Source organism: Labrus mixtus, chromosome 3, assembly GCF_963584025.1.
Source record: "Labrus mixtus chromosome 3, fLabMix1.1, whole genome shotgun sequence".
NCBI lineage: Eukaryota > Metazoa > Chordata > Actinopteri > Labriformes > Labridae > Labrus > Labrus mixtus.
Window position 1 is genome coordinate 22,367,980 of NC_083614.1, and position 19,123 is coordinate 22,387,102.

General features: G+C 38.0%; 1 protein-coding gene across 2 annotated transcripts in view; it reads right to left on the bottom strand.

The window, feature by feature from the left end:
- LOC132966069 (adhesion G-protein coupled receptor D2) overlaps window positions 1-19,123 on the bottom strand; it is an 83,539-nt gene that overhangs the window by 47,403 nt on the left and 17,013 nt on the right. The gene's annotated exons all lie outside the window — the stretch shown is intronic.

Sequence of the window (19,123 nt, forward strand, 5' to 3'; positions counted from 1 at the left end):
TAACTGACATTGAAGTGAACATCTTCGTTAACAGATCAATTGTTAACAGAGTTACATTTGTAATGAACTGTGCCTCCCTCTGGTAACAGGCTAGCCTGTACAGTAATTCACAAATACAGAGTGACAAGTAGTTATTTATAGTGTTGACATGGTGTCTGCCCTGCACTGCAGATTCAAGATTGAACATCTCTTTGTATAAAAATCAAAGCTAACTTTCCATGTCCCCTTAGTCACAGAAGTCTGTGTGAGTTAAATTTGATCATTTTCCAACCCTATGAATGAAGTGCTTTGTGATACAATGTGTTTTTTTGTATTTTGGTAATGGACTGAAACACTCAAAAACATGGACAAGCCTTTTATAACTTTAAGATTAACTGTGACTCTTGAAGGAAATAAAATCCTCCAAGAGTCACCGTAAATAAAATCAGAGTCAGGAGTAAGAGTCATTAAGGTAAGTCTGTCATGTTAACACATTTGAGAGCTCTATGGCAAGCACTAAACTTAAAAAGAAGAACAAACAAGCATCCTACATCGGTATTGCACAAACTTTAAGTCCTGGCTGCTTGAGGAAGTTTCTCTCTATTGAAGCAATCGACGTATTAATAATAAACTAAAAGAAACCTTTGAGAAATAAAATAGCTGTGTTTGGTTCATTTAATTGAAGTAAATGTTAACCACAGTTTTAAAAAAAAGAACTTTAAGCAGTGCCACTGCTCAACTTCAAAAATGATTTCTACTTTTCTAACACTAAAACCGAAATAGATACCGTTTTCACGACAGACATCTTTTCATCAGACCGACAGCTTTGCTGGAAACCGCAACCTCCACATCCACTTACAGAATTCCAGGCTTTAGTGTCAACCAACAGCAAGAATGAGAGCTATTTGAACAAGTTGGAGCTAATGTCAAATATCCCAGCCTAAATTCAAATACACAGAGACACTTTTCACAAATAGAGCTATCTGCATCTCCACTTGGCGAAAAAAGGGAGGAAAAATTCTGCCCTGGCACCTGGTAATCATTACAGAAATGAGAGACAGAAGAGGTTAAAATGCTGTGATGGGGGAAAAGAAAAGAAATTCACACTTCTGCACTGGGGCTTGCTAATGTCTCTGACCCCTCCACACATAAACAGTTTAATTAACATGTATACATAACTTTCACTTTAACTGCTCATGGCATGTCAAATCAAAGTGTCTGTCAAAGCTGTGAAAAGGGGAGTTGATACTTTGCAGGTCCTCAGTTCAAATCCAGCACAGTGTAACTGCTCCAGCTGGCAGGAGGAGCTGGCAGTGAGAGGTGAAGCAGGCAGACAGGTAGGTAGATGGGCAGTCTGCCACCCTGTCAGATTGATGAGAACACCCTGATAAAAGCTTTGTGACAACCAGCTAACCTTTGCTAAACTCAAACGACAAGACCCTATGACGTTGTATGACCCCAAACAATTTTAATTGGATTCACATCAATTGAACTAAAGTTGATCAACTTCATTGTCCTAATGTTTCAAAGCATTTAAAGCAATGCACAGGTCACAATGTCCATCCAGTATCATTAAACTCTGTCTTCTGTTCTCTTTGCAATGACGCATTACTGTGCATAATCTGTGTGTGAGGGTGGGTTTGAGGTCAAAGTTTTCTTCCTGTTTCCATCCTGTTGAACATCATTAGGGAAAGATGATCAGCCATTCTTTGAGAAGAGCTATTAGGATTCTCCCTGTGTATTTCCCACACATACATCCAGTTAGTCGGGCTGTCAGATTGAGAAGGGGACCCCCTAGCCAGCCTGCAGGGTGTATGGCTAGAGAGAGCAACTTAAAGTATACACACACACATACAAACAGACACACAATGAGACCGGCAGCAATACCAGTCCTGGTGTGTGATGGCTCAGGAGAGGAGGGAGAGTTATTAGCTTAGCCCTGAACCACCTACTTAATATAGGGGCCGGCGGTGATTGCTAACAGAGCCTGGCAGAGGTGACAGCTTTTGGCCCTGCTTGAGGAAATCCAATTGAAAAGCAGCCAAGAGGAACAACAACCCCGAAACAGATGTTGCTTGCTACCAGCGGCGCAACTTGGGTACACACAGACCAGCAGCAACAAACCATGATGGCAAATCTGACACAGAAACACACGGCTGACACAAAATAGAGCACACACACATCTACAGTAGACTCACAAGAAACCACACAATGACTGCATGTAAAACAGAGCCGACAAAATGTCCTATAACACTTAAGTTGTACATGATGCATGCTAATGTTTCTGCTCACTCTGGGTGCTGTTTCCATCATTAAAATTGGCACCCTGACTTGTTCAGGACTGATGTATAATCTGCATTTCAGCTAAAATTGATGATTTAAAAGATATTCTATATCTTGTACTATAGCCTTTGAAGTTGCAGGTTGAACGTGTAAACCTATAAAGCTCTATAAACTCAACTGTAGGTTATTGAAGATTTATTTTGTTCATGGCACAATGCACTCTTGGAGAAAATAAAAATAAAATAATAATAAGGGGGTTTTAAGTTTGTTAAAAAAAATTATTGATTGGGGGCCAAAAACAAAAACAGACTCAGAGAAGAACAGACCCAACCAACGATCCATTGCATGTCTCTACTTTTTAACATCTCTGGCACTTTGGTGAAATCATGACATGCTAGCACTCAAATTATTACAACCCCCTTGCTCCAATATTAATTGACTTTGGAAAGGCTGACCATATCTCAGTCAAAAAAACATTCCTATATTTTTGTATTATCACTACTGCAAAAGTGCAAGAAAGAGAGGGGGGAAAGGCAAAGGGGGAGGGGGGAGGGGGGCTAAAATCAATTCTGACACATCTTTATTGCCAGTCGATGACAAATGACGGCACATTTGCCATTGCTCTGGCATTGTGTCAGTGTGTGTCATATTGATTTTACATCAGACGGACAAATGTTATTGATGAAGCTCCCAAGTAACAGATGAGCACTCTATTTTACTTGTTTTTTTTATGTTTAAATAAACCTGAAGGGCTGATGGACTTGTCTATTGGATCTTTCCGTTTGGGAAAATAGAAGATTTCTTTTTTTTATTTCAAATTAACTAAATTTTGAGGCGTTTACAAAAATCAGACCTGTTGGGAGTGAAGAACTACACTCTGAATACAATAACAGTCCACACATGTGGTAGAGAAATGGAGGGGGTGGAAAAGAGAACACGAGGAATAGAGTGAACTGTAAACAAACTAGCTTTTAAACAAGACAATTTAGGGTTACGTGTCTAAGACGCCAAGCAAAACATAGCCGTGGAAAACTGATACAAACTTTTAACACATGGGTCAAAGCGGGTGTCTTTGAACTGGTGAGGGAAAGCACGCCGCCGGAGCAGAGAGCTGTTTAATTAAAAATACTTCGGTATCCAACGGGCTTTTCTGTGGCGCCCCCTTGTCAAATTGTATGTGATCCTGCTGTCAATCTCACAGGCTGTTTTCTAATTGCATAGTTTTCCACTGACAGAGAAAAAGTTTGGACGGGTAAAAGTCCTGAGAAACAGCAGCTGGGGACTGAGTTTGGTTTATAAGAACTTAACACATGGACACACACGTGCACATGTGAGTTAAATTAAACTGTAAGGTTAGAAGATTTATTAAGGGACACAGATACTGCATGTATAGTTCATGCTCAGAGATGTGGTTGTGCCCCAAAATACAAACCCCAAAGACAGTGCCCTGGTTGGCGTACCATCTGCAAACTGTAATTCTATTCTTGGCAATGCACCACCAAGCCAAATGTAAAAAAATAATATATAGATATATTTTTTTAAACCTCAGGTTTATGTGGTCTAGGGTAAGAAATTTGCCCTTGTGCTCGTTGCACTCTAACAGAGGCCTGGTTTAAATACATTTCTTTGCAAGTGTATCTTGCCCGTGAAAATAAATATGGGGAATTATGTTTCTTTTACATTCTTCTTTTACATAAAGAGTGCACACTTTTCCAAGTGAACAATGGAATGTTCATCCTTGGCCTTTCTTTTTCAGCTGGTGTTAAGTTTGTCCAGTAATTCATTTGCATACATTTTTAGTCATGAAAACAAATTTGAATCACCTGACAGATACATGTGCACATGCCCTATGCAAACACTTTTGAACAGAATACCTAAAGTTGCACTGCTGACAGGCCTGTGTTGCAGTGCCCTTGACTAACAATGACAAATTGAAGCAATATGCAAAGTCTGAACAAGTTGCTTTTGGTTACAAAACAGGAAAAAGATTGCTTCAGGTACCATTATGTGATGCCTTTGCTCTCCTGTTTCCCAGCTGAGGTGAGCCGAGCTGAGGTTAATGGCATGTGTCAAAATCGAGAAGTGTGTGGGAGAGTGTGTGAGACGTGAGTCCATGAAGGCATGAGAGAGAGCGAGGGAACGAATGAGAGAAAGTGTATTGTTCACTTATTTAGCAGTTCGACTGGATGAGTCTTGTGATACATTATTGTACAGTATCTATGACCTTGTTTTTTAAAAGGAGTGTAAATTATTGGAGATAAATTATTTCAATATGAAAAAGGGATGTAATTAAACAGATACAACTGTTTCTTAATGTGAGTGGTATTTAGTTTACAGTAACAATCTGTCCCAAAAATATTTTTTTAAACAATTAAGAGAAAAAAGAACCTCCACACATCTAGTGTCAATAACAACCTCCTGCTGTTTAATAACTTTTAAATCCAAAGTCAGTTGATTTCTCTTCAAAACTTGTCCTGCCTATATTCCAATAAGCTTGAGGTAAGATTAAAATTTAAAAATATAAAATAAACCAATTATGTCAGGAAAACTAAAACAAAAAAATTTAAATGGTCAATAGGTCTGAAAATGACACCATTTGAACCAAGGATTTGAAATACCCCCGTCCCTTCATAAGTAAGAATGTTTCATTTTATCCAGAGTTCTGTTTCTTTATTCTACTTTTCTTGCCTGCACAATCCCATTTCTGTCTGTCTCTGTATCTATGTATTTGTGTATGTGTACATGTACATGAGTGTGCGTATCTGTGATACCACACCACCAGAGTGGCAGGGTGTATCCATCATGATAAACCGGCAGACTCGGCAACTGTCACATGCAATCACACTTCACTACGGTTCGCAGGACTTCAAAGTGAAAATGAATGGTAGTTCATCGACATGAAGACTTCATATATCTTCGTTTTTCTTTTTTCCTCCCTTTTCTTTTTTGGAGGAGACTTCTCTCTTTTGTCTTAACCACCTTTTGTTGTGAGACCACCTTTGATTTTTTTCCATGCCTAAAACTAATTATGGGGTAAGTGGTTTTAAACAAAATAAATATTTTTGATCCATCATATCTACTATAAAAGCATGTCTGATTTTTTTGACCACATGAGGGGACAAAAACTCCAAACACTTTTACAGCTTTTTGTAACAAATGATTCAAAAGAAAGAACTCCATCCCAGTGCATTTATATGTATTACAACTGTCAGATTTAAGTCCAGTAGTGATGTTTTCAGTGTATCACACTTTAGATCACTGTTATTTTTTGGACATTTTTAAGATAATAAATGTCTTCCTGGTTCGCAAAATGGTTCAAACCCTCTGCCATGTTGAGTCGACAGTAATTAATTTTGGCTTGTGTGAGCTAGGTGTTTAGCAGCTGTATTTAAATAAGTTTAACTTTGAATTATTATTATTAACAAGAAACAAACCAAGCATGTTGACCGACCAATAACCAAAACCTTTTTAACTTTAGTCTGAGTCAAAAGTTGCTGATGGTTTTTACGTAAATTTATTTTCCCAAGGCAGGAAATAAAAAAGCACCAACTTTAATTTACAGAAAGCCCTTCATTTAATATTTACAGTGAAAAAAACAAACAGTTTGCTTAAATATATTTTAAAAAAAACTCCAGCCTTCTTTTCAATCATGTACTGTTTCTGGAGTATAATAATCCCCCCAACACACACTAAAAAAATAAATCAATGCCTTCACAGCAATGAAAAATAAAACTCCTTTTAAGATTGAAAGGTATCATAGCATTCAGCTCTAATTGAACATGGCAAGTGTTAAATGTGATAATCATCAAATTTGTAACCGCTAGAAAGTCAAATGAGCTATATTAATGCCAGTGCTGCAGCTGTTGCAGGGCTCTCTCAGCACGGCAGAGCTTGCCTTTAATCTAGTAATGACTCTGAAATGACGCAGTATTTGAAAAAACTTTGGAGATGAGGCTATAGGTCTCTCTGCCTCCCTCCCGCTCTCTGTCTCCCCTGGCCCAGGCCCTGCTCTCGCTCTCAAGCTGTTTGATTGGCACATGCTTTCACTTAATGAGGGATAATTACTAAGGAAAACAAGTGGGAGACCACATCTGCTCAGTGTAAAAAGAAGTCCAGGCCTGGTGCAATCTGTCAGACAGGGCTTTCAGGTTGTGTGTGAATGTTTTACCCAACCTCAGTGGCCTCCCAATTCAACACAAACCAACCAGGATCCTCTCCCCACCCTGTCCCGACAAGAAGCAGATTAATAGGAATCAGCATGTGTCTGTAAACACTCACTGGGAAAAGTGTATATCTGTGTGCGTTGACACGCATAGGAAATGACCTAGGGTATCTGTCGGGGACAAGCCAGGGGCCACAGCAGGAAGGGCAAGAGGCCAGTGGGGACGATCAACATCAACACCAACATCCCAATCAGTGTCCTGCTGCCATAGCTGTAGTTCCCCAGCTCCCATCGCCACTGTTATGTTTACTTTCACACAATGCTGTCATGGTAATAAAGTACACAGGTAGCCGCCCTGCTCCCTAGAAGTCTCCACACACTGCCTGTAAATCACCCATGCATGGGATTTGCATTGTGTTAAATGGTCTCTTAATGACTTGCCCATGTTTACAGGTAGTTTCCCCAGTAGCATTAGTCTAACTCTTGTACTGTAAATCAAAGTTTTAAATGCGCCCCTGTCATGTTTGAAAGGAGTAACGGTCAAAAATCCATTTTGTTTGACTAGAACTTTTCAAGTAAATTGCATGTATAAATTGAGAAATGTTTTTGAGTGTTTACAATTCTTTGGTCAGCTTTGTTAAATAAATTCCAAGAATTAAAAAGTTTACAAACAAACTTAATTCTGAATCGAATTGTGCAAAAATGACGGGCAATAACCTTTTTTTTATGTACAATAATATTTGTGGTACCCCCTTTCTTTTTAGCACAATGACTATGAAACATCTTTTCAGATTAAATTACTAGAACGCAATTTTCTGTCAAATATATTTGCTATATACCAGTGAGTATTAATTGAGTCTTGGCCAGGAGCATATTTAAAAAACTGAATAAAATGGGTTTTCAAACATGTAGACCGTTATTTAAAGGGGGACTGCACTGCATCTCTAATTTTATAAATCAGTAGGAAAAATCCTTGCTTGATAAAAAAAAAAAAAAAAAAAAAAAATTTCCATTCACTGAAATAATTTAAGAGAGAGAGCAGTTTGTATTTGCTCAGCTGGGCATAAAGAAAATGGCTCACATGTAAACTTGAACCGATATTTGACAGCCTTTTAACCTTCCGACACCCTCAACCTCTCCTCCACCCAATCCAACCCCCTCCCTGCCAGCCACCCACCCACTAGAAGAACAACAGGGTTTTGCTTTCTTGCCCTGTGCTGACCCAGTTCTCGCTAATTACCCACAAAGTATACATCAAAGCCGGGCAAATCCACAGATCTGCTGCTACTAGGCTAAAGGATAAGAGAAACCAGGACTATCCCTTACCTAGTCGCCTTCATGACTGATATGTGTGTATGTAGTGTGTGCATGCGCACTTGTGTGTGTGTAAGTGAAGTGGTGTCAGCCAATACAAAAGGCAAGGCAGTGAACTTAAAAACAGAACGGTCATTGTTTGGACGTGGGTAATTCGTATGTCAGAGTTGTTCCTGATACTGCTGGCTGTGTGGGGTGGATGATGAGGGGAAGTGGAGGAGTGAGGTCATTGTTTTGAGTCAGCTGATGGGATACAATTCCTGTTGACTTGCATAAACAACCATATGTACAAAAAAACATTAAATCCACACATGCCACTAAATGCATCAAAGCACTGATGAACAAAAATGTGAATGAACTCTCTCTCACACACACACACACATATATAAGTGCGACGGGCAGGTAGGGAAGGGCAAGGGCAGAGGGGATTGTTTGCTTTCTTATGACACAGGCCATTACTACATTGAGCTGGCAGGTAATTCTAAGGCAAATAAATGCCAGCGGCTTTAACACAAGGAAAGGTCTTAAGGGTGCCAGTGTGAGCAAAGACAGGAATTCTCTTGCCTCTTTTGACAGGAAGCCTATTATTTTCACCGCTTTATTTTCCCCGGACAGTTTTAAAAAACGTATTCCTCTGATAATGTTTCTATCCCTCCCACCCCCTCCTTCAGCTGAATTACAGCTGCTTCTTGCTCTTTTTTGGTTCTACTTGTCTCTTTTCTTTTTACAGAATTTTTATTTTATTTTTTTATTTATAGTAAATATTTACAGGAGTGAAAATAGAAGCAAAAAAAACTGTCTTCTTTTCAGATATTTCAAGGGTACTTAGGTGACCATTTTTACGAGTGCTTTACAATGCAAAAACCTTGATGCTAATATCTTGACTTAAGCCTCTGTCTGTAACAAATCCTCACTTCAAGTAGGTGAACGTGCAGCTTTATAAAGCGTGCAACAAATCTCTCTAATGTTAATGATGTTCTTAATAAAATAAAACAACAACGATGGTTCTATGGCAAAAGATGAAAAGAAACAAAAGGGAGAAAATAAGTACAAGTTGAGACAAAACACACTATAAATACACTACTTGAAGAAGCTGTACTACATCCTCATTATAAGTGCCATCTCAGGGAAGCGTGGTGGGAGTCAGTGCTGACCTTGGTATTCTGTTTGAATATTGCTTTAATGCAGCCGCTGATAATTGAGGATGCAACGCAAACAGTGGACTCTTTTCAAAGGGAAAGTTATTTTCTCAGGCAATGGGAATGAAAACAATCAGGCGTGCATTCATTTGTTTGTTTTTCAACCACACCTCATAATTATCCTAGACACTCATTAAAATATGGATTTATAAATAAATCTCCATGATTTTACCTATGACTACATTCACTTAAAACTTTTCATCACCCTGCTACAGTTTTTTTTCTTCTTTTGTAATTTAAGTGTTACCCAAAGCAACTATTAAAGAGAGAGGGAAAGATTAACTTTATGTTATTTTGGTTCAAGTGATGTTGTTGTAAAAAAACAACAACATAGAAATGATCATTAGTTTTAGTTTTTATAATTTATATAATATGATGAATGAGTATATAGTTCCAGTTATTTATATTGTATTTTGAAAAACAATTAAATTTTGTGTTATTTTGTCAGCAAATGATTTTAAATTCTTACTTTATCATTTTGATCAGTTTGTCAGAGTAGCAGTCAAATTTAACATAATGTAATATGTGAACAGAGAATAGCTGTTTTCAAAATCACCAACTGTCCCAATACATCCAGTAAACTTAATTTTACTCGAAGCGAAGTCTCTTTTTCTTTTTTTTTTTTTTAACTGTGTGTGATATGAGAGACAGCCCATTCTGAAAAAGTAATGTCCAGGGAATACAGTTCCTGCTTACTGCAATCCAAAATTTAAAACACTACACTCCAAAATGGGAAAGTAATAACCTTGGTGTACGTGTGTGTGTGTGTGTGTGTGTGTGTGTGTGTGTGTGTGTGTGTGTGTGTGTGTGTGTGTGCGCTTCAACATGTGTCACTGTATATGTGTGCCTGTAAAGTGTGTGAGTAGGCGACAAGGACTAGGTTACACCCAAGGCTGTGCACATATAAGGTTTGGTGAAATTCAGAATTTAAATGAAAAATAACACTCCCTCCTTGTGTGGTAGCTTCACTGATCTTTGTATAGCATGATGACATTAAGTATAGATGTGCAGCTTTCCAACATGTTTCTGATATGTTTGAAAAAAATGTCAGAAATATATAAGTTAAATGTCCATAAAAATGTTATATTAAAGTTTCTATAATATGAGGTTTCAACAAGTGGAAATTTAAATCCAATGATTGATTTCTGTTTTTCACTTTTTTGTTGATCTTTTATGCTGTTGTATTAACTCTCACACCGTGACAGGAACAGCATTGTGGGCTAATCATTGAAGTTTCAATCAATAAATAATTCTTTATAAAAAATACTTCATATTGGGAAAATATCAGCTACTGCAGCTCAGTTACAAAATAATTATTTTCAATCTGTAAAAACTGGGTAAGCCTCAGCTAAAACTGGCTACAGTGGGGGGAAAAAGGAACAGGCGGGGGAAGCAGAGAAGGAAAAATGTGGCATTGAATGGGTCGGCTGTGCAGGTCCAGATGAATGGACTGGAGATTACTGACAGGGAAACTGGATCCAAGTTCTGCTGTTTTTGTTCCTTCTGCCAAATGAGAAATTAAAACAACTTCTAACTCCTTGGGTTGTCACGGGTTATGGCTAATGGTGACAAGTGGTTACACACACTATACATACACACACATTTAAAAAAAATCTAATGGGGGTGTTACATTAGAACAAAAATCAAAGTGGTCTTTTTAAGATTTACTTTTATTGATCCCTGCAAGGGGAAATTCTGTTTTTACACTCTGCATGTCAGGCAACACACACATAGGCTGAAATATACACATGCACAAACAGGATCCTATGGACATGCACTAATGGAGGGATGTCAGAGTGACGGGGCTGCCCACAGCGGTGGCTCCTGAGCTGGTGGTGGGGAGGGGATTGGGTGCCTTGCTCAAGGGCATGTCGGCAGTGCTCAGGAGGTTATCTGGCAACTCTCCAGCTACCAGACCAACTTCCATATTTGGTCCGCACCGGGATTTCCCAACTCAAGTCCCTACAGACTGAGCTACTGCCGCCCAGAGATTAAGATTGTTAGTAGAGGATCACACACGGACACAGGGACACAAACCCCGGCATCACCTCTTGGAGGACTTTGACATATTCTTAGCACAAGTCAGCCTAAGAAATCAACTGATTCATTTATTTTGTTTTTTGCTCTCTGAATTTGTTGCTGTTTATTCGTACCTGTCCTGTTTAAGTGTGAATGTACTCTAATCCTCTGTTGGACTCTATGGAGTTAGACTGAAAGGAAAGGTGAAATTATCATTTGTGGGGGCAATGTTTTTGATGCACCAGCTTTTTAGGGTGCATCAACCCATTGCTTGGAGAGAGCTGCAATAAAAGACATCAAATCAGATTAATAAATGACAGTGTAAGGCAAGGCAGAGACGCCAATACGGATCCACTTACATGTGATTTAAGCTGTTTTCTAGTTCAACAACAACCACTGAGAGGGCTTTACTCCGGCTTTAACAAGGGCCTGAAAACTGCAGGTTGACTCAAGGTAACATTAAGGGCACACTTTCTCCCATTTACAGTATAAACTAAAGTTTTCACTCCTGCCTGCCACCAGTTAAGGTCTAAATACCTAAATAAAAGCACCCAGTGAAAATTCATCAGGCCTCATTCCAAATGTTTGTTGGTATGACATTGTTTACAAAAACAAATTCATGAAAGAACAAAAAAATCCTGAAAAAATAAATTAAAGCATAGCTTGCTTATGTATCATACAAAAGTGAACAATGCTTTATGTTGCTTTAATTTTCTTGAAGATTTTCAGGAAATCAGAACAAATCAGAGGGATTAAAGATGATTCTTATAATCTTCAAAATGTGCGTACTGTGTTAATTTCAGAAATAGTGAAATCATAAAGAGAGAAAAAAATAGTTTTAAGCGTAATTCAAGGCTTAAATCTGTCACAGAAACTTAGAACCAGCTGTGAGAAGGGAACGCGAATACACCATGTAGATCAAACTTTTAACCTTGAGGCACTTTCTCAATGGAATAGTTTTAGTTTGCGGAAGGCTGATACTTTAGCTACATTCATGCTAAAACAGTTTGCCCATATTTATTGTATAGCAGCCGAGAAAATTAGAAACGTCTCTGAAATGTGAACCAACAATTTATGAGTTGCTTAAGACTTCAATATGAATTTTAGATTGGTCTGGAGCAAAGTTAACACAATATCACAATGAAATGATTGCCCAAATGAAATAGAAGAAAACAAAGTGGCAAACTACATGGGTTAAGTTCAAGTTCGATCTCAAAATGTATCCACAGGTATAAGAGGTGGTGGACACAGTGTGATACTTAATAGAAAAGATGTTGCCCATTAAACGTTACTGGGAACACATACATTTAACCCTTGCAGAGAAAATGCTATTTTATAGAAACTAAGCTACATTACAGAATAAAAAAAACTGCCTTCTGAAACAATCACTTCATATGCTGTAAAAGCACTGCTTACTCACACAACAAATCTCCCAAAGGACAAAAATCAATAAGGAAAGCAACACACTATTGATCATATCTATATCATGGATACACTCCGATGTCATGCTACACTAGCCAAGTATGAGTGTGTGTGTGCATGTGCGTATGTGTGTGCGTGTGTGTGTGTGTGTGTGAGTAATTGTAAGTAGAAAGCAGGTATGGTTACATTTCAATGAAAACATTCATTTTGTTTTAATAAAATAAATAAATCCTCAGGTCAAAGGATGCTTTTTCAGTTGGTTGTTTTCGGCATTGGTTGTCACATTCACCTTGGATGGTATGAAGTGAATCAGTGTGCTGCTGCATTTTAATCCCCCAATCTGAGATAACAGATAACTTGATATTAAGATGAGGTTTTATAGAGGTAGGCCTTTCAGGTGGACAGTAAATTAATTCCACAGGTAAAAGCAGCAACACAATCAGCTTGTTAATCTGAAAAGGTTTTTGCTTATCAAAATGTGTTACCATTAAAGCTTACAAAGTGACGACAGGTCATCATGGTTTACTGTATGTTTGTTTGAAATGATAAACTAATACAAAATAGCTGTATTCTTCAAATTCATATAACGTATTTCACAAGTCATGTTCAACCCTGGGTAAATTGGTTCACTTCCAAAGCTTTACTGAATGCAGGTAAAAATCTCATTACCAGCTGCCAGTCCGTCCATTTCAAAAGAAAATCAAACCCATTGTTGTCATCAGTTTGTGTGATATAAAAGACCCTAATGGGATATGAATGAAACGTCTCAGATACATTCTCTCACTGATTTCTTCATAGTTCCACACTGGGGTGACAAGGCACAGGGTTGCCCTCCACAGGCAGCAAACTGACATAACAAGGATGAATAGGAAACATTCTTGACAAATCTTATGCTTGCAAAGTAACCAAAACAAACCACAGGGACTCACTTGTACTCTTAACAACTTGTGGTAGAGGATCGTTACCCTAACGTTTTCTTTCCGACTGCCTTACTTCCTTCACCTCTCTACTTTGTTTTCTCCCTCGAGCTGCTGAGCGCCTCTCTCAGCAGCTCAAAGTTATTGATAGTTTAAAGTTATGGGCTAATAATAAGATGGACACTGCATGGCCAGGAGCCTATTATACCCAGGTAATGGATAGTGAGGAGGTTTTGAATGACATTGCCCAGAGATTGGATGACAAAGGGTGGAGCGATTTATGGGCTACCCATAGAGCCCGACACCCCCCACCTCACATACTAGCATGTGCACACACACACTATGCTATTTATCTCTACCTTGATAAGGAGGCAGATGAGGTATGCCTGTATTTATGGTTGAGTAGTTCATAAAAACTACTGGCTTCCAGTAGAAGAAAGTTAAATCAACTCAGATGTAAAGAATATGCACCAAAACTATGTTTGTAACTTGTTGTTAATAAGAAATATTCAATTATTTAATATTCTTTCTTCCATGTTCTGGTTGTACTTTAACATGGGAAGACATTCTTGTGGTGTTATTTTCTAAGAGCAGGGTTTTAGAGTGTCTTAAAAACACTTGTCTCAAGGAGTAATAGACAGTGAGGAAAAAAAAGCCCCAAAATGGTTATTCACCCCTCTTGACTTTTAAAGGCTACTTTAAGTGCTACTTGTACAAAATGTGCTGAAAAGCCTAAAACACTACAGAATAACATCAGCTCTCTTTAGCTACAGTATATGAACTACAGATGCAAGTAAGCTGCTTCACAAAGACAGCACAATATTTCAGTAAAAAGAAACATCATGCATGTCTGCTTATTTTGTCAAAGCCAGAAAACTTTAACAACTTCAACCTAACAGTAAAAAAAAAATAGTCCTAGATGCTACTTTTGCTCAAACAAAGCATCATTTGCCATCGGTTAATGAAACACAAGTAAAAGCCAATAGCTGCAGTTGCTAAGGTCAGAGAAGCAGACGTGCGTGTACCCATACAAAGTAATTCACAATTATTAATTTCTAAAATTCTGAATGAATCAAAACGTTCAAAAATAGATTTTTTTAAAACATACTTTCTTTGTCCTGAATAAATATTTACCAGCACCCATGGCCTTTTCTTCCATGCACACTTTTCCTCCTTCCTTGGTTCACCAATGCAGAAAGGGGTGTGTCAATCCTGGCAAGTCAGCCACAATGCTAACATTAGCTTGCTCTCAGCATTGGTAAAGTATGGCTGTGTCTGACATACTAATCTACTGCCTGTAATGTCTTTGGAGCAGCATTCATCCAGTCCCATCTTTATTTAAGGCAGGCAGTAGGGTGCACTTTGGATTCCACAATCCTCTTGGTTAGAGGACACTTGACCCGAGGTATTAAACGACATGTTCAACATACAAGGTCTGCAAAATGAGAATGAAGAACTTCTGGAACACATCATATCCCACCATCCAGAGTTTAAATAAGTGAACAATGGCACACAACACCTCACTGCACAACTATAACAATCTGCCAGCCAAGTCTGAATTGACAAATAACAAGAGCCATTGTCTGTTTCATTTCTAAAGACCTACACCCCTACAGTGTCTTCAACAGTAGGGGCTTTAGGATTTATGATCACGCCATTTTTTCCATTGGCAAGTTTCTGATAGAGTTGTATTAATATTGAAGTATATTTCAAGTTAAGCAATAATAAATGCTCATCTCGTTTTAGGTTTTCCTCTGTGTATTAACCTTACTGCAATCAAGTGATAAAACGTTTTCAGATATAAAAGCTGCATTATCTGAACACATTTTACTGTACTTTTTAATGTAAAATAATAATTTGCAGCTTCTTTGTGCACAGCATACTGGAATAAATCCTTGAATAACTACCCCTTAGTAATAAATAGGCAATATATTGTGTGTCTGTCTGAATCAAAACTCTTTTTTTGAATCAAAACGTGACCTTAAGAGTCTAAATTGAATTGAAACATGAGATATCTGAAGATTTATACCCCTAACACAGAGTGTGTGCTTAAAATGGCCTGCTCAGGTCTCTATGGAGAGAATACAACATAGAGACACTTCAGGCAGTGTTGTCAGGATTCAGGGGCAAGATGAAGAGGAGGGAGTGCATGAGGGAGTGCAATGAAAAAGGCTTGTCAACATTATCTGTTTTATTGATTTAACAGTAAAGGCTTGCCGCTTAAGCTTTATGTTGCTTTTGCTAGCTCCATAGACAATACAATAGCTGCAAATAAAAAACGATTTCCTAAAAATCTTGAGAGTTTTTATGTTTTCTTTTTTTTTTATCTCCTGCCTACTAGGTCAGGTTTTGCATGCAATATTGTTTAAGTTTCACACCTTTCATCATCTTTATGAGTAGCTTTTATGGTGTGACTATGTAAAACTATGGTTGACCCAAAGGGATCAATGGAGTGGAGGAGGAAGGGACTGTGGTCTAAAGAACCACTCTACTGTATTCTATTGTAATAAGGGCTCGAATTCACGATTTGATCATTAATTATGTGGAAAACATGGTCCATGTTGCAACATTCGGTTGCCAACTATTTATTTTTCAGTTAGTTTCAGTAAGTTAGCATTAATATGCCGTACAGGATTGAGTTCAAGGTTCTTTTATTTGTTTGTAAGGCTTTACATGGCCTGGCCCCCTTGTACATCTCTGATCTCCTCCAACCCCTCTCCCTACACAGACCTCTCAGATCATCAAAACAGCAGCTCCTGGCTGTTCCTCGGTCAAGGCTAAAGGAAAAGGGCGAACGCGCATTTTCTGTAGCCACCCCGCAGCTCTGGAAAAGCCTACCTCTTAGTATAAGTGTTCCCCCTCTTTAGCCATTTTAAGACCAGACTGAGCCACACCCGTGCTTTTCAATGTCCTTAAGATCACCCACCATTCAACCCCTTAGCTTTCTGTATCCGATTATGTTTTTACCAAGATGTGCTAATTGGATCTTACATTGTCTATACATGTTATCTTATTGGAAATAACTTTAGTCAACTCTGGTTGTTTTGAAATGTGCTTTATAGATATAATGGATTTGCTATGTTAACATGATCACAACGGTCCTTCTTGCATGTTAATGTTTAAATGGTCAATTTTGTTTATGGTGTCAACAGTCAACCTCAATCATCGTGGTGCTGAAGGCGCAGCCATAGGCTCATCAAAACTAGGATGATTCATTCTAAAATGTTTTTTTTACAAAATGTTACACCACATTTGGCTGAACTTAATACAGACAAATTATCAGACAATGTGTTTATTTATAATTGTATATGGGGCTATTCTTATTATGCTGATGCCCATTTTACTTACCTATAGTGTTAAAACGCTGGATGGCCATATTAAATGTGGGTAAAGGTTCAGATCATAAGGTAAATGTATGTTGGAGTAATCCCAGGATAAGTCTGCTAAACACACAAGAGTACCTGTGTACCAACTGTGCACAACGTTCCCACTACAAACACTTAAATAACCCTTTTCAAAATCGTTAGGGCCTAAAAGTTGTAATTTAAGCCGAAATAAGATAAGATATTTTTGTTGACATAATGAACACAGATCAGAGACACGGGACTGTCACTCCAAGTGCGCATGCTCAATGTGCCCAGTAAAGCAGGAAATCCAGGTACATTTAAATGCAGAACTCATTATTTTTCCTTCATGTACCACTGAGCAGCATTAATTGGAATGAACGGGCCTATGCTTCCAATGCTATATCCATTCTTTAATACATCCATGGTTCTGCCCCCCTTGAAAGCCCCCGAAGAGCTGGCCAATCAGAGGAAATGAGTCAAGTAGGAAGGAGGGCCTTAAAGAGACAGCAGCTGAAACGAACTGTTTCAGGCAGAGTGATGCCAGTTTAAAATAAATAAAGCATGCAAAGCTATTCTATTTTCACAGACCGACAACATAAAAGGTAAAAACAACTATAATTTGGGGTCTTTAAGGCAAAGAACAGAAGACGACCAAGTGAATCATCTTAAGTTCATAAAGCCAAAGTAGAGTATTACCGTAGTACCTTAGCTATTTGGTTTAACAAACCAAACCAAAGCAATAAGCACCTCCAAACATCTATAGAAAAACCACAAAATATCTCCGCTACAAGTGTCAGTACACCCCATGTAGACCAGAGAGAAGTGGGGTTGACAGAGTGTGTCATTGGAGCAGCTTTGAGCCTGGCAGGGTTCCTCTTGTGTCCTGACCTGTTTAGACCTATTAAGGGCACACTGCATAGATCCATTATGCCAGAGCAGCTGGTTATTTCCTCCAACAAAACATGAAACCCCAGCAACCGACACACACAAAACACATGTTAAATGATCTATATTGTTTATCAATGTGAGGTAAATACTAGCATATTCTGGCTCTGTGCAGAATCTATGCCCGAATGAAGCAATAAGCAATGCAAGGATTTAAGAGTTGCATGCAAAAAAGATCAGGGCACAGCAGAAGTTATTAACATTTAGTAATTCATGACTTTAAAGTAATGCAACAGACACAAGCACCGCTATTTAATAAATGAACTTTGATCTTCAATGTGTATAGCTTTGAAGATATATTGATATAACTGAGGTGAGGTATCACTGAAAACATTTTCAGAGCTGAGATACATTATCTCTTCCATGTTTCACAATTAAATACATGTAGGAAACTGCCAGTTTAGTGTCAGTTTAATGCATATTGTTTATATATAGCGTGTGTGCTGACTGATAGTTACCAGGAAAAGTTTTTTTTAATGATCAGATAAATAGACAAATAAACAGACAGGTTACAGGACAATAGAGGAGGGCAGATAGAAAAACATAAAGAATGCTCACATACTGCTGATAGAACAAAGACAGATAAAGACAGATATGTGAAACGGAATAGAAATGTATATGATGTGTTTGGATGTAAAGCAGTGAAGTCGTATAATAAGATCCCAGAAAAACTGTCTTCAGTAATTACTGTCGACATGGAAAAAATATAATTAGATATGAGGGGGGAAACAGAAACTATTTATGGCAACCGAGGGGCCTCGCTTAATGATCAGACTGCAGCTAAGACCTCTATTGATTTTCTCCCTAAATATACAGCTCAATTAAAGATACAGCTGATTAAAAGTCGACTACAAATCACAGCAGCAGATCTGGACATGCTGGGGATGCTGGGTAAATTCTCTGCAGTCAGATGATTATATTTTTCCATCTTCGTTACTTGAGTGTAGATAGAAATTAGGCTAAACAGTTTTTTTTTCCAGGTAAAAACTAATATTTCACAATGTTATAGCCATTTTTAAATGGAGCTTTAATAGTCACAGTCATACTACTGTACTAGTGACAAAACAACTCATTGAATAAAAGCACTAAAAGTGTCAAATCAACACTGACAAGCCACAAAAACAACAACAATGCTGACCCTAAAAATAAAAAGCAGGAATAATCACACAAACAATACAAATGGACTCTCCTTGTTAAAATGAAGCAACTGTTTAACACAAGCCAGACCAAGGCCCTTTCCCCCTTTCTGCCTACGCCTTGTCACTGGCACATAAAAACCTTGACAGACTGTGTACCCTAACCACAAGAGAAAGGCAGAATTACAATGAATAATGAAAAACCTTTCTGTTTCTCATTGAAGAAAAAATAATAATTTATGGTCTATAAACTATTGAAGATTATTTTAAGTTGCTCTGAACTTTTTAGCTGTGTTATTTATTGAATACTTCATTTTTATACTTTATTTCAACAGAGGGATGGCTGTTTTTAAGATTGTTAAGTATTACATCTGAGATAAAGTGATGGTTGCTTTTATGA